Genomic DNA, 15408 nt, shown 5'->3' with positions numbered 1-15408 from the left:
CACTCTGTTTTCCTGCTAGTGAGAAAAGTGCTGGTTTCTTCCTACCAATCCAAGAATAAAAAAGCTGGAGCAAAGTTCAGGATGGGAGAAGGGATGCTCCAAGCATCCTTTCATAGAATCATAGAATCATAGAATCATAGAATCACCAAGGTTGGAAAAGACCTAAAAGATCACCCAGTCCAACCGTTCACCTATTCCCAATAGCTCCTACTAAACCATGTCCCTCAACACAACATCCAGTCTTTCCTTGAACACCCCCAGGGTCGGTGATTCCACCACCTCCCTGGGCAGTCCATTCCAGTGCCTTTCAATGTGAGAAACTTCAAATGAAAAAAAGAATTGAGGAAATTCTAAGGGAATGTTTTCTAAAGTTGTGCTTTTCAATTTGGGTTTGAATTATAAGAATGGAAAAAGGAATCTCCTTTCATGGAGCTAATCGATGTCATGGAATAGCAGAGAAATGTTTTGGAAACACTAGTCTGCCATTTGCCTTCACAGCCAAAGAAGGAAACCCAAGGGAACTGTTGCTTTCCCAATTGTGGGAAGTGCAGGAGTGCAACTCAAACATGATTTTTCCATCTTCACTTTAATTGTGCTTTGTAGGTTAAGCTTATTTCCATACAGAGCAAAAACAGTCAAGACTTTTGAACCACGGGTCATGAAAGAAACACACATGGATATTTGCAGAATGCATCTTCTGCTTCAGAGTATTATTCACATTTTTAAATTTCTCATCCTTGGGACAATTACTTTGCAGAAAGTCAGTTTCATCACATAGACTTAAAGTTTATAAAATATTCATTAGATACGTTTAAAAATATAGTGTGAGAAAATGTGTTTCTATTGGCAATGCCATGACAGTCATCTATATCTTCAGGCATGTTTTTGTTGGCATTTTCATCTATGTTTGGCCTCATTTTAATGAACTTTTAACTACTAAGTAGTGGTTGTCCGGGACACAAGAGTCAAAAGCAGTTAAGATTTCTCAGAGCTAAGGAGAATGGACAGAAGTACTGCTCAGCATTTTACACATTAAGCTGTGGAACAATGAGCTATAATTATCCCCTGTTAAAAACAGCAAAATAAGAAATATGGCAATCTAGTGATGAAGTTGGCAGCAGTTCAAAAGGTTGAGAGAATGAGAAATTATGGAAATTCTCTGCCTTATTTTTCCCTTCATGCCTCTTCTGTGTGAGGTTTTTGATTTGTGTGCAGGTGCTCAGAACTAATTTACTCTAGAAACTCTGCCTTCCATCCCTTCATCATGAATAGTGGTAGCATGAAGCAAATGAGAAGCTTAAAAATATGTCAGGCATCAGATAGAACACCTTAGTAATACAGTTCAAAGAAGTGTGAAGAACAAGAAAGCATTAACATCATCATTTTACAGAAGTGAAATTAAAATTAAAATACAAAGATGACACGTGTATGGTTCATCTCACTGACTCGCTGCTAGTTGCTTAGGCTCCTTCCTTAGTGGAGACAGGTGGCTCCACTGATGTATCCCATCAATCTTAAAAATCTATATCAGACTGGATGGAATGGGTTATCCTCTGCAGGGGAGCCGAAGGTGAAAATTGCTCCAATCAATTATTCCATTGGTGGTAATGATCAAAACTGGTGTAACTAAAACCCCAGGCCTTCAGTGACTGATCTTGATGATTTTCAGAAGGATCCTCCATCTGGAGGTCAGCAACGAGGGGGGGTGCGCCAGAAGTCTGTCCTGGGACCTTTCCTGCTTAACATTTTCATCAGTGACCTGGAGCATCTGAGGGAAGACACTCCAACAGGTTTGCAGATGACACTGAAGTGGGGTGAAGGCAGTGAGCAGCTGGTACACTCAAGGGCAGGACTGACATTCAGGAGGACCTAGGCAGGCTGGGGAAATAGGCCAACGGGAACACACGGTTCTATCTGTTGTGCTCCTGTGCCCTGGGTTACCAAATGCTTTCTTTAGTTCCACTCACTCTGGTACAGAATGGCTGTGGGAGAACTGGGAAAGAGACAGAGGAAAGTGCTGTGAAGAAAGACTAACTCGGCTGCATTCTGCAACTTGAGGAGAGCTGCTGGATGAGGGTGAACTTCAGGCCTGTAAAATGACAAACATTGAGGAGATGCTAAAAAAGAAATGATTAGTCATTGTTTCTTGGAATACAAGGAGGAGAGAACACTCAACAAGATGTCCAGAGAGCAAGTTAAAAAGAAACAAAACTCGTTCGTGAGTATATAATAAGATTGTAAAAGGTTGTACAGAAGCCAAAAGTGCCAGTGAATTCAAGAAGGGATGGGGTGAGTTCATGGAAAATATATCTGTTGGTACACAGGGATTTGAATGAAATTCTCACATCAGGCAGTTCCTAAATTCCTGTTTGCTGGAGGTCGAGAAGACATATCAGGAGAAAGTTCAACCTTCGCGGTATCCTGGTTGTGCCCATGTGCCTCTGCTGCTGGCTACTGTAGAGTCCTGTGCTGGATGAATGGCTACAGGGTGCACTTGCTCCATGGATCAAATGAGCAGATAAAGGAAGACATCGGAAGTTCTAAAGGAAAAGAAAACCATATGGAAGGATGGCCTTGGAATTAGCAGAACATGCTTATTATTCACCTGAGTTTGCTGGGTAGTGCCAAACTTCAACAGCTTTTTTTGTTCTTGTGTCACACTATCCTGATCTGAGTGTCTCTGCTTGGGCAGGGAATGGGCCAGGTGGACCAGAGGTCCCTGCCAACCTCAACCAGTCTGTCATTCTGTGAAATAATATCAGTAAATATTAAAATGTAAATTATTAGGACTATTTATTTTAAATCGTTGAACCTGCCTGGAATTTCAACAGTGTGCCTGAGAAAGAAGGTTAGCAGCTCTCTAAAGGGAGTTTTTAACCGTGTTTTTTGACATGACTAATACAGCAGTGCTCTATGTAACCTTCGTTGAGGACTGGCTTGCACTGTATTTGGCTGTTCACTGAGGTACAAGTGGCAAAATCATAACTGCAACCCAGAACTATCTTTAAAATGTCTCAATAGGCTGGAGAATTCCTAAACAAGTCTAGTACATGATTCAGTGGCCACCCTATGTTCAAAGAAAAGTGCAGTGTTTATACAAATGTATTTCCCCTTCAGTGAGCTGGGTACACATCTACTTTCATTATCTCTGTATTGCCACCAACATCCGTATTTTGAGCTTTGTCTTTGATGCACTTTGATGCATTTACTGGGGTTGATGCCCTTTGCTGAGTTCACAAACACAGCTGTAACCAGACAACATAGGAATTTTACCCCAGGGAGAAAACAGGAGTATTTGGCATGTAGGTGACAGGTCTCTAACCGTGGACTCTTTGGTTTACACCTGTCCCTGACTGCTTCCGTATGCTTATGCAGAGCAGGTCTGCCCTACAAACACCTTGACTAGTAATTGCAGTGGTGCCATTGCACCAAGCAGTGAGTGCAGTGTTGCTGTTACATGTTTCTTATTACATGAGCTTTGCAACATTAGGACACAGCACTTCTATTACTTCTAACACTGAGGTTTACATGCACATTTTGATACAATATTGCAGTCTATAAGGCAGATATCCCCAAGAATGCGTACAGCATGATGTTAGTGCTGGCCAGGGCAGGCTGTGCATTAACAGTACTGAGACTACTTTACAGTAGGAAAAGTACAATGCAATGGTTGCTTTGTTCTTTGTTCAAAATAAGTAGGGAGGAAGACAAAAGATATTTATTTATTGGTAGCCACTAGCAATGGGATGAACACCTGAAACTTTGCAATTTTCCATTGTTGGTTGACCTTTTCATGTTATTATTCTCTAAATAAAAAATGTCAGGGAGATGAGCGATTTGTCTACATCAGGCTTTATGCCAAAGCAGTTTTACCACATATAATAAGTACCTTGGACACTAAGACACTGAAATTTAGGCCCAGACAAAAAGAGGACATAGATAAGATTTAGATGTGTCAGTAAGAGGGTTCCTTTTTGAAAGTTACTCTTTCTTTGTCCCTAACTTTAGAAGATTCAACAGGATCATAGATTTATTAATATTAAAGCATTCCCATAATACATGTGTATACGTGTGTACCTACAAGCACAAACACATATGTATAGATATGTATACAGGGGTTCTTATGTAAAGCTGAGCAGGGGCTCCAGTGTGGAACTGACCTTCTCACAGCAAAAAGCCATAGATTCTCTTTCCTTGAGAAACTCAAGCATGGAGGAGATGATACTGTGAAAAAAATAAGAATTTTATAGGAGGGCAATTCAGTTTTAAAGCAGAGGTCCAGGGAGGGGAAGGTCTATACTCATTTGCTTTCTCCAGCTACTCATTGTGAGAGGAAGACAACATCCCCACTGAAGATATGCCACAGGGGAGGCCATCATTGACAGGATTACAGAAAAGAAAAAGCAAGATAAAAAGGCACGCAGATGTGAAGTGCAGTGATAGTAACCCTGACTTGTTTGGGGAAGAACCTCAGTCAAGGTCTTAAACAAACACATTAGCGTTGGTTGGAATTAACATGCTGTATATGAAACAATATCTGCCTTATTTAAAAGAAAGGTTTTATCTCTCTTCCATTTTCAATTTTTAAGATTTAAATGTATCAAAGCGATGTGGGACAACAAGATCATGACAAGCTGTCTAACAAGACAAATGTATAGACAGAGGGAAGAGGAGAGTTAAAGATGAAATGCTGCTTTTCTATGTGTTTGACACCATGCTGAGCTGTAACTTTTTGTTTCTTGCTTTAATCTTTTCTTGGTATCTCATCTGTTATTGTAACTTTGCCTAATTTTTCTCAATCTTTTTTTTTTCCCCCTTTTTGCTATTTCTTCATATAAATACAAAAAGCACAGCAGTGAGCATTAAAAAAACAAGATCAAGATGACTTCAGTTGGACTACAGCAGGGATGAACTTTCTCCCTTGCCATAGGCCGAGCAAAGAAGAGATGAGAGGAGAGGAATGGATTTCTTTAAAGTAATGAAATGCAGACATCTCACATCCATGCAGCTTTTACATCACTGAGACCACTGTGTTTATCTGCTCAATTTCTCTCACTGCTCTCATGGTCAATTCTTCGGTTTTCTTGAGACGTCCTTTGAGTTGTGTTGAAGTCATTGAGCGATGGTTCTCTCAATACAAGTTATTGATGAGGAAATTAATTCCAGAGGCCTCATTCTCCGTGCTTTTACATGTTGCTTTGGAAAGCAGAAATGAAACCTTACCCAAAATGGCACTGTGGCATTATAAACCTGACAGCAGTGAAGTTTCTCAACTTGAAATGAACAGCAGCAGTGAATTAGGCCTTGAAGTTTAATGAACTGAGCAGGAGAGGGAGAGCAAGCACCCTTTGTATGCAGGCCAGGAGCCCGTTGCCTTGGCAGTCAGTGGAAGGCAGATCAAAAGGCTGTTTGAAAAGTCGGGCTTTCAGAAGAGAAGATGGGAAACAAGATCTTTTTCTTCTAGTTCTGGAGTTGGGAGATAGAGGAAACAATAGCTATTGTACGGATAGAGCATTATTTGAATTCTCCCTGCCTACCTCTGTGCACCTGATTAAACAGTGTGCAGTTGAAAGGCTGATGGGGCATCAGGCTTCCTGCATGACAGAAGCCTGATAAAAATCATTGCAGCTGGAACATCTAAGAGCACAAAGCTTAGAACAAAACAGATCCCAGGGAGGAAAAGTGAGACAACACGAAAAGAGTCCTGTGGTGGGGATCTACCTTTCTGGCCTGCTCAGGCTTCAGAGAAAGACCAAGGCAAAGAGCAGAAAAAGCTTTTCAGCAGGGACTCCAAATACGCCTGGGATGAGCAGTACACAAGCACTAAAGAAGACAGTTCCAACTTTATCTCTCGTTTAACATTTTATCCCACTACACCGGGATGTCAACCTCATGTGTCCCTCCCCTATTAACAGCTTGCTATCAGATCAGGATCTTACTCTGCCTACCTGCATCTCTGGTCTCTGTAACTCACATCCCAACCTCCCTCTTTTTTTCTTTCGGTGGGAACCCTTATCTTACCTCTCCCCCCTCTATTTCTCCCACATCAGCTGGTACTTCCCCTGCCCCACACTTTCTCCTGCAGATAGGCCCATGCTATAGCCTGGACATGATGGTCTCCTGCCACAGGAGCTGCCACAGGGCAGGGTCAGTCAGTCAGTCTTGTCAGTTGTCACCTATTGGTCTGCACGGAAGGACTCACAGAACAGCTTGGGGAAGCACCTCAAGACAGCTGCCACTAAAATGGTACATTAAAACCCAGCAGCCTATGGACCAGCCTTGGAGATACTCAGATCCCAACTGACCACCCTGCTCTTGGTCACCATGCTCGAGAAGAGCATTCCACTAAGCGATGCCCAGATGTCCCTTCCCACCACAGCCTTTCTTTGGGGCTGGAACTGCTGAGCTCCATGACAGTAGAGGTGAGGGAAGGGACGTGAAACTACCTGACCTGCTCAGAGTCATGGAGGTATGCTCTGAACTCCGCCACTGAGCATCAGGCCTGTTTGTTTGTTTGTTTGTTTTAAACCAATGGAGTGCATTTGCTGCCTAAATGAAGTCTCTTGGCAAATCTCATACGAGACCTTTCCCAAGGCACTTGGCCATGGGCTGCTGGGCTGCAGCAGAGTGGTGCTGGAGGATTGCCAGATGGGACCTGGGGTGCAGCCTGAACTGGTGGAGGGTTGGGAAAATGGTATGGGCATACACAGGGACAGCTGAAAAGTTTGAAGCAAATCTGCAAGGTGTGGTTCCACCAACACTTATGGACTCTATAGCTCTGGATAATGAAATAAAAGTAAATGTTGAGTCTCCAGGGCAGCATAGGAAAGCCAAGCCACTGCCCATTAGAAAAACGAAAGAGGTATAAATTCCTGAACATTCCTGCTAGGAAAAATATACCCATTGTAAAGTCCTAAGGAGTAATTTATTTCAGTAAAAGGGATGGCAATTCAATGTAATGGATAGTATATTCATATCTGCAGTATAATCTGCTCTGTGTAAAACACACACAATTACTGTATTACTGGGAATGTTGTCAAGACAACTTCTGGTGCAGCTATTCTGAGAAATTTGCAGTATCATGCAACTTCTAAGGACGTGACTTAATACACTTCCACATTTTAACCACTTCCTCCAAACCGTTTTTTCATTCCTGGAGCATTTTGATTTCTTTTTTAAAAGCAATTTAAATGTTTACAGTAATTAAAAGCAAAGTGAAGTGCACAGTGAGGTCCTCTTAGCTTGCATACCACTGCAGACAGCTGTGCTCTGCACTTCTCCAGCATCCAGAGGCTGTCTGAGATGCAGTGCATAGCCATGCTGCCTTCCCCAGGGTCTGCATCCCTGCTGCTGAGATGGGACACCCCAGGTGGTTCAGCAGGTCCTTCCTTCTTGTTGTTATGCTGTTCATTTGCTTTTTGGTTTGTGTTGATTTTTAAATTAGTATCTGTGAAAGAGCGTTTGATCACTTGAATACTGTCCTTCAACCAGAGGTGAGAAAGAATGAACTTCTGTAAACACAAATTGAAGAAGCAGTGTGGGGATGCATTTGTTGTGGCAACTGGAGACTTTGAAAGGGTTTGGAATGACATAATGAGTTCTGAACACAGCTAATGGGAATTACACAGAATGAACTTGTTGCAGGTGTCAAATCATTGTGACTAAACAAGGATGGATTAAATGCAACTTTTTATGATTGCATAATAATGAAATGCTGTTTGGAAATCTTCCCTCTTTGCTGTTGTGCTGCTTGCAGCACTACAGCCCTGTGAGTTCAGCCATCAGGAAGGTGGCTGAAGTAGCCTGACTCAAAAACTCATTTCTGTCAGGTGTGGTCCTTTAATTTTGCTCTTACATTTTCTTTTTCATGATATAGCAATTAAGATATTATCCTGCTGACCCAAGTACAAACTGGGGAACAAACAAAGCCAATACAAGGTACTGCTGTGTTGCACTAGCACTAGGGCCTAGCATTAGGGGTCAGACTGATTGTATTGCTTTCATCAATAGAAATTGTGTCCCTAGTTCAAATACATCTCTGTTGTAAACAAACAAACAAACAACAAACAAAAAAACCCATCAGCAGATTGGCTGAATGAAGGGACAGATGTTCACTGGGTTTCATAGCACAGAGATCAATAATGTGGGAAAAAGAAGCGCTGTTTGTCATTGGCCATTGGGGAAAAAGGAAAGAGAATGCAGGTTGTACAGCAGGAGCTTCCCTCAACATCTGCAGCCCTAAATTCACTCGTGGTACCAATGTGGGATGGTGGCTAGTGAAGGAGAATGTGGTCCTGCAGCAAGGATGCTGGGAAGTTGTGAATGTGAGCTAATACCTGGTTTGCTTGGCTCTGGAAAGCTGAGGTGCATCTTTCAGGTGCCTGCACATCCCCTGCTGCTCCTGGCTCCTGCAGATCCACACTGCTGGCAGAGCTTGCCCTGTGCAGCACAGGAACATGATTACCTTAGGTTTTCCCTTCCTTGTTTTGCCACTTTGCATCATGTGGGTCCTGATCTATTTCCAGTAGCACAACATCTTAGTCTTTCTGGTGCTGCTGAAATCAATGAAATCGATGGAGTGTAAGTGATGATGAGAGAAGGTCAAAGAAATGCAGTTGTTCTTAAATGCAAGAACAAAGAACCAGGTATCTAATGGTATCTAAGCCAGAATACAAAAGCACAGGGCAAAAACAGGTGGGGAGAAGAGCAGCCCAGAATGGAGGGAAATAAAGCAGTACAGAGGGCAAGGTCAGGTAAAAGCAAGACGTGTAGTGAGGAAGATCAGGGTACCAGGAAATAGCATACGGAGATACATCAGGTGTCTGGCCCAGAGAACAGCAATCCAGAGACCTTGAAGAGGGAAAGGAGCAGAAAGAGGGGAGGCAGCATGGAGTGGGGAGACTGGAAACCTCTAGGACAACTGAATGGCAGAGAAACAAAGTTGAAAGCTGAGAGCGTGGGAGGCTGTCAGCTAAAAACAAGTACAGAAAAATGCAACAGAACTGTGTGCTGAATTCATTTTGTTTAGGCTCATTTTCTCAGCAGCGGTGATTACTGCAGCAACCAGTAATGGAGGAGCTCTCAAGGTCATCCCATCCGACTGCCTGCAGAGCAGAGAGCTTCTCAGAGCCACTGGTGTCTTTTATTGGCTTCCCCCAGCTTTTAATAGCAACCAGCTATTGGTTGCTGTTGGCAATGTGAGTTACGTTCTCTATACACAGTAATGCATGTGGAAGATCCTGAAGATAAGGATACTGTGTGGAGGCAAAGCAGATTATAGGGTGCAGTAGGTGTGCCAGCCAACAAGTTATAAATAATGTCTGGTTTTTGGAAGGTGATTACATTTTCCCCATTTGTTTGTCTCTCACTGAGAACTCAGGACCAACTGAGAACTCAGGACCTGCAACATCAAACCTGCCTCTGCTGTAACACCTGGTCCTCCACCGTGAGAAGAAACACATCTCTCCCTTCGTTGCTCTTCCTTTGAGCATGGCCACACAGACAGAAATGTGCAAAGCTGTGTGCTGCTGTGTGCTGAACACACCCCAGGATGCCTTGGATGTTCTGGCCCTGCTGTAGGTATTTCCTTTTATCAGTTTGAGAAATGCTGTTACATCATAACATAATCCAGCCCTGGTCTCATCACATATCGCTCTACACGGGAACTTAAGCACTAGGAATGCTGAGGAGGTCATTAACACCACAGAGAATGAACTGAGAGGAGAAACAAAGCTTGCAGCAGTGCAGTGACTCCAAGATTTAGTGCAAGTTTGTTGAAAACTGGAGAAGAGCAGTTGTCTCTGAACACAAAGGGAGTAATGTGCCACATCTCAGCCCGGGGAGAACCTCAGGCCGTGTCCGTGTCCTGTGCAGAACCTGCAGCTTTGGCAGTGGCAGGGAATTTTGAGGTGTATGCACATGATGCATTTTAGGACTTTCCAAAGTAAGATAGGAACAGAGCTTCCAGCGTGCTTAGCCTAACTGCGGTGTAGGTTTTTCCTTCTAAAAGGAGGCTCATAATTACTCTTCCTGGCTTCTTGTTCGCTTGGGCAATGGAAATTCCTGGATCACAGCATAACATTTAGACAAAGTGCATCAGACGTTGCCTAGCATGACCAATCTTTTCTGTGGGAACATTGCTAAATACAACAGCTTCCGTTGCTTTCCTCAGCTCCCTATCTGCTGTATATCAAGAGAACAGAAGTGGAGAAAGTCGACCTTACAGAAGGGCAGATCTCTCTCCAAACCTGTGGCCCAAAGGGAGGAGGGCAGAATACTCTGTGTGAGGATGCTGAAACACCAAATACAAACCACGCACATGCCGCAGTTGCTCGGGTGAAGTGCTTTGGCAGCTCTGCTATTGCTTTTAGCAGCCCCCAGAGGGAGGAGCAGAGGCTGCTTAGGAGGAGATGAAGGAGCCCAGGCCAGCTGTAGCTGTATCAGGCTGTCTCGAGTTATCTGAGACCTGTGTGATGCCAAGTGCTTTGTCTGCTGGGCTGTAGCTCGAGGCCTGCTAATAGCTGCCCACAGATTTCAGACACCCTCTCCCTCGGCTGGACAGCCAAGAAGGGAGAGGAAGAATGCAGGAAGCTTGGCACAGCCTCCAGAGGCAGAGCAGCCCACGCTGGTGCGCGCTCAAAGTAACAGGGGAGATGAAAGGCAAGTACGGGGACCTCTCCTCCTCTTCTCCTCTCCTTGGCATTGCTGAACGGCAGGAAACTTAGGGAAAGCAGAGTTTACTCCTACAGACCCTAGGTGGGTCTGTACATTGAACCCAATCATAGAATCTTAGAATGGCCTGGGTTGAAAAGGATCACAACGATAATGTAGTTTCAACCCCCTGCTATGTGCAGGGTTGCCAACCACCAGACCAGGCTGCCCAGAGCCACATCCAGCCTGGCCTCGAATGCCTCCAGGGATGGGGCATCTACAGCCTCCTTGGGCAATCTGTTCCAGTGCGTCACCACCCTCCATGTGGCTGAAGGAGGCACAAACCGCCCTGCTCACACAGTGAGCGCTGAGTCGGACATTTTGGAAGCACCCCTGACCTCACATTGCCTCTGCTATCGGGGCGGCCAGGCCAGGAGCGCCAGGTGCCGGTTAGCGGTGCTCGGTGGTGCCCAGCAGCCCCAGGTGCCAGCAGTATCTCTCGCTGCCCCTTCCCCGGCCCGGCAGCATCAGCACGGAAGCCGATGTCCGGCCGCTCACCACGAGGTGGTGGTAGATGCTAGCGTGTGCCGCGCTCGCAGAATCACTCTGCAGCGCCGGGCATCAAAGCTTCTCGAGCGCACACGGTGTTCATCGCAGCCCTCTTTTCTGACTCCTTTCCCGTTCCTACCTTGCGGTTCCTGGGCTCTCACGGCCGTTCCCTGCTAGCCCTCCCACTCCGTGTGTGGTGCTGCCGGTTCAGGCCTCTGCAAACTCTCAGCTCTGTCCAGCAACAAAATGGACATGCTGCAGAGACTCAGTTAAAACACAACCCTGGCTCAAACCACTGCTGATGCCACAGAAATCCTTGTGTCCAAATCTTCCATACGTGCCGTCTGATGCAGCAGCAGGAGCACAGGGGCCGCTGCTCGCGGCAGTGCCTTGTTGTGGTGGGAAGCAGCACAGCGTGAAGCCTCGATGGGAACCTCACAGGCAGAGCTCGAGCTGGCCTTTCACCACAGGGAAAACCTGTGTGTTCCACCCGCATACAGAAATGTGCGGGAAGCCACAAGTCTTCATGTGCTTGGAAATGTGTGCATTCCCCACGCATACATGCAGATCCCATACGAGGTGAGGTGCTGTGGCCGTGAGCACGCTCAGTCCCCTGATGTGGGTTCTGCAGGGTAACAGCGGCCTCCTCACAGCCCTGCACCCGGCTGGTAAGTGGGAATAGTGCTGCCAGTCCTTCTGCACAGCAGCTTTACCCATGGAAGAACTGCAGGGGTCAACTGGGCCCAAACCCTGGGGTTGGCTGAGCTGCTGCTGTTGCGAATGAATTCAGCCCTAAAAAACACCAGACAAGCCTCTCAGCCTGTACAGACTGCTCCTTTCTGACTGCAGGGAGCTACTTGGCTCCTCTCTGAACTCAGGTGGTGCCAGGGACCCTCTGAGCCAGGGCAGAGGGACGTGAGACGTGGTGGAGCACTGGGGCCTCGCAGCTCTGCCTCTCATCACCAGCTTGCACAGCGCGCAGATGCAGACTCCAGCTGTGGCTGCCTCCCTGAGGAGCTGGGGAAGGTATGGAGACCCCCCAAAAGAGCCCCATGAGCCTGGGGGTACCACTGTGTGCCCACTGCATAGCTGAGAACCTGCATGCTGCAGAGGCAGCTGAATCATTTTAGTTAAAGGATGCATTCTTCCCCTCTTCATCATGCCTCTTGTTTCTGAGGCATTTTATAACCACACTATCACATTTTCCAGGCATACGTCAGTAACAGAACTCAGTTCTAGCAGCGCTGACCTCACCTGGATGGCAGGAGGACATGAGCATCACTTTAGAAACACACTGGTGCTTCTGGTGATGTAGGTGTGCTCAGGAAGAGCTGCTAGAAATTAATGCCCAGTGGAGAAAATGCAGTATTTACTTTACACAAAGGAGAGAAACACATACTGAAGTGCTCTGTACATGGCTTAGCTGCTCTCTGCTTCAATCCTTTGGTCTACATAAATCTTTATAACCTGATTTAAGTAACCAGCATATGTTGGTGTTACCAAGTCTGTCTCCCATGACCAAACTTCCCAGCGCAGATGGGAGATCTCAGCTCTGTCCAGCAACAAAAGGGACTCACTGAAGAGGCCTGGTTAAAACCAAGCCTGAACCCAAACCTGGCCCAACCACAGCTGACTCCATGTGAGTCCTTCTGTCCAAATTATCCAGAAGCTCAAAGCTGAAGCAAGGAGCAATCCAGGTTACATTTGCAGCCTACAGTAAAGACAGCCCAGAAGTATATAGGATGTAGAAGTGCCTTGCACATTCGTTTGCCCAATAGGAAAGTATTTATGCCCAAACTTTCCTTACCTTAGGTATATGTTTGCTGACTTTTCTTCAGAGCTCTCATCCAAACAAATTCAATGTGTCTGAGAGCATCCTTTTTCCTTTGCCTAATCATAGGCAGGTTTAACACAAAGGAGAGCCCATGTCCCCCTCCCAGTATTCTGGCAATCTGTCCTGAAAAGCTGTAGTACTTTCTTGGAAGTCCTTCTGTTGGAAGGGAGACTTGGAATGGGACAGAGTAGCAACGTTACAGCTGGGATGGACTTTCTGCAATTTCAGTGGAAAGTCTGTCCCACTTTGGCCAATTCTGTAAAGCTTTGGAAGAAAACCAGAGCAGCTGTCACTTAGACATGCTCAGCAGAGCCTGCAAGAGCTTGCTGAGTTCATTCTCCGGTGAGATCCTTGCTGTGGGACACACTCCAGGGTTGGGGGCTGAAGGAAAAGGGCTGCTCTTACAAAATCCCAACATTCGGAGTCTTTTCTGACTTTTAACCTGCTTGTGTTTGGGCTACGGGAAGACATCAGCTGAACTGAACTTGGAGGAGTGGACTATGTGAGCCCTGGCAGAGTGCTGGGAAAGGCAGGAATGTGAGGAGGCTGGGGGAAATCAGAATGAGAAGGGAAGGCGAAGGCTGCAAAGGCAGCTGTGAGACCACGTGCTGGGAAGGATGCAAGAGGCCTCATTTCTTCCTCCCTATTCTCACTTAGATGGCCTTCCCACACCTTACTGAACGTGCATTAAATATGCCTGGTTATGAAGGCAGAATTACACATCTCCTGATGCTATCACAGTGAATGTATTAAAAAGCTCCAAAACTTTGCAAAACAAAGCACAACAGAAGTGCTCACTGGACAACCATGCAATGCAATGAAGATGTTTGATTCATGAAGTACATTTGCTCTACCAGAAGTCCCTCTATCCAGGCTGTAGATGTGCTGTACATGTTCCTATTGCCTTCTACAGAAGATGCTGCCAAGTGAGTGACAGCAGCCACTTGGAATCCCCAACATGGTGATGCAGAAAGGGATGTTTTTTAGATACTGCAACTCCTTGCATCAGTTGTTATCTTGTCACAGGACAGGAATACAACTGACAGTACCAGGATACATAGACACAATCTCTTACTACTGTTTAAACACAGAGGACAATACCATATCCTGTACTGGCACTAGGACTATTTGCTATGCAAAATTACTTGTCAGGTGTTTGGAATATTTTCTGGTCATTTTTTGGACAACAAAAGCACCATTTCTTCAGCTTTTTTTTTTTTTTTTTACTTTTTTGTCTTTTTAAAAAGCAACGTAGATCATGTTTTTCACCTGTATTTATTCCTCTGCTATTAGAAGAGCAGACGAGCCTACGACAGCAACTTCGTCCTATGTACAATTGTGTGGTTTCAGGAGGAAGTAATTCTTCATTTTAATTTATCCTTCCTCCCTAACAAAGTGTTTTTTAAATATCTTTCCACCTGTTATCAGTACCTGACCATAACAACCGAACGCTTTGTGATCAAGAGGAATTTATTAAAGCACCCTGACGTAGAACCAACTTTTTATATTCTTCATGTGACAAGAAGTGAAGATGCCTTAGTCTATGGAAACAAAAAATGATTATACATTATACAGACTAGAAGTACATTTTAATACTCTTTTTATCAAATTGGATTCAGAAAGACAAGAGAGCAAACTAATATAAGGGCAATGCCAATAATGTGTCTCCTAGAATATGGATGTCAATGCTTGTTAAAACATAAGTGAAAAATCTTAACCAGGGAGTATTATGCATACAGAATGAAAAGTAATTTAACTTAATACCTTAAGTTCAAGTTTCAGGAATGAGAACTCTGCATATTCTCTTATTTATGCCTAATGATGTTGAACAGCATTCGATACTTTCTGAGATCACTGAAGTGTTAACTCTCACATCTTGCCAAATGCAAATGAACTTTTGCCTCTCTATTTCCCCTGTGGTCCCAATTGGATGAAACAGCTGCATAGCGATGCACGGCCAGAGGCTTGCTGCATCCAGAGGTGCAAAATCACTTTGGCAATTTCAACTTTCATGGGAGGGTCTCACAAAGATGGGGGAAGGAGGGTCTTGATGCAGCAACTCTAGGACCAAAGCCGGTGTAGCAGTGACAAGGCTCGCATCTGCTGGAGCCCTTGAGGTGCCAGGTTTGTTCTAAACAAACCCACTCTAAAAATCACGGAAACAGAGAATCACTTGGGTTGGAAAAGACCTTCAAAATCACCAGGTCCTACCATCAACCTGACCTGAGTCCTGTCACCGAGCCACGTCCACACTTTCCTTAAACACCTTCAGGGAGGGGGGCTCCACCACTGCCCTGGGCAGCCTGTTCCAAAGCTTGACCACTCTCTCCGTGAAGAAATTCTCCTCAATATCCTCATTGAACCTCCTCTAGGAC

The sequence above is a fragment of the Lagopus leucura genome, unplaced genomic scaffold (genome assembly GCF_019238085.1).
Source record: "Lagopus leucura isolate 7727_CA_CO unplaced genomic scaffold, USGS_WTPT01 Super-Scaffold_73, whole genome shotgun sequence".
Taxonomy (NCBI): Eukaryota; Metazoa; Chordata; class Aves; order Galliformes; family Phasianidae; genus Lagopus; species Lagopus leucura.
The sequence above is the reverse complement of the archived record's forward strand: the minus strand, read 5'-3'. Positions refer to the sequence as shown.